The sequence below is a fragment of the Chenopodium quinoa genome, unplaced genomic scaffold (assembly GCF_001683475.1).
Source record: "Chenopodium quinoa cultivar QQ74 unplaced genomic scaffold, ASM168347v1, whole genome shotgun sequence".
Taxonomy (NCBI): domain Eukaryota; kingdom Viridiplantae; phylum Streptophyta; class Magnoliopsida; order Caryophyllales; family Amaranthaceae; genus Chenopodium; species Chenopodium quinoa.
In genome coordinates this window covers 8,415,880-8,417,759 of record NW_018745448.1, presented here as the reverse complement: position 1 = coordinate 8,417,759, position 1,880 = coordinate 8,415,880, and positions in this window count along the sequence as shown.

Genomic DNA, 1,880 nt, shown 5'->3' with positions numbered 1-1,880 from the left:
ATTTTGTAGATTCTTTCTTTTCCCTTTTTAATAAAATGAGCATTTATTTCCTTATATATGATCATTTCATTATATTGCATTAAAAAAAAAAATCCGTGTCGAATTAAGCACAAGGTATACCAATGATTTGAGGCACCCCTGGTAGCCACATCATATCTCCTTTCACCTTTCAAATTTACAATCCTTTCTTCATAAACCACTTTGAGCCTCGTCTAACGATAGACCTTTCTTTTTTCAACCTACATCTACCTAACCTTGGGATGGGATGGTGTGTAACTTATGCAATCTGAAAAGCTTGAGTGATTTCAAAAAATCAAAATAAATAAAATAAAAGCAAAAAATAAATAAAAGTGTACAAAAGGGTAAGTGTTCCAATGTCTTTTATATGAACATGTCTTTGATATGAACACGTCTCAGATTGCGTCTCTGTCGAGTGCTCGGTACCGTGCCAAAGAAACATGAATGCCAAGTGAGTGATAGACCGCATGATCGGGATTTCCCACACTTGCAAAAATAAAATAAATGCTAAAGCAAAAAAGAAAAAGCTAAAAAAGAGTAGAAACTCAAGCATAAAAATACAAAGATTCAAAAGCAAGGTTGCACACCTTAGCGGCTTATCGAGGGTCTTGAGCTTTTATCCCCTTCTTCTATAAACTTTAGCCTAACCACGTTACAACCCTTAAAAAGACCTTTTTGAGGTATACATACTTGTGCGAGGTTCGGCTAGAGCTACGTTCGGCCTGATTCCTAACGGATACGTAGGCAACCTCACATTGAGGTGCGATCGTAATAAACATGCATTCATACTCACATTCACACACTCACACCATGATCATATCAAGGGATCCCCTATGCTCATCCTTATCTACTTAGAGCTAGACTTGGGGGCTTGATCCTTACATCATTAGCTTACCTAGCCTAAGAGTCACCACCATTTGACTCTTTTAACAAATAATATCTTTCCACACACTTAGCCCTTGAGGCCTAACTTTAGTGTCACTTTCATACACCGCACAGATACATGACCAAATATATTTCCCTTAGAAACCCTTTGTCATGGAATCTTAACACAACGCTGAAGCATGCCTTGTCATATAAAAATGGCTCATCACTCATAATTGTCATTGCACATTGAAGTATGAAGTGCTTAGCCTCCGTGCCTAAGTTACCCAAATGCTTTCATCATTGAGTCAACAGTTGAGATAGCCTAGGATGGGTTAATCCTTGCACTTTGAGAGATAGTATCAAATGACATTTGGCTAAACTCATTCAACATGCGCCTTCAAAACTTCGATTCTTTTTCGCGTCTTTCGTTTTCGGGAGAAAGTCGGTACCCTCCACAGAAATGACGAAATTTTTTGCTTTTTTGCATTTTCAAGTCGCACGATCATATTACGATGCACACACAAGTCATGTACACATTGAGTCATGTCGCGTCATATCACCTTGATTTGAGTCTAATACATGTGTCAAACAGTTTGAGTCGAGTCAGCCTCGAGTCAATCACATCGAGTCAAGTTTATGCCTTGAGTCGTGTCGAGTCAATAAGTCAAGCGACCTTAAATCTTAGGTCAACCTTAAGATAATTAAAAAGAGATTGGAAAAGTTCTATGGTAAAAAATAAATACAGGTGTTGCAGAATAGGGAAGACCCTACCCCAGCACCAGACGAAAACATCTAGCGTCTGGCAATAGCTTTTAGCGCCTGGCGCTAGATCCCAGCGTCTGGCAACAGAGCCAATTTCTGGCGCCAGAGATATTCCAGCAGCGACAGAACAACAATTTCGGGTTCCTTGGTACGCCAGTTAGCCCTTATAAGCAATTTGACATGATTGAGTAGTCGATTTGATTACAACCGCAAATAAGTGATCGACCTGACGA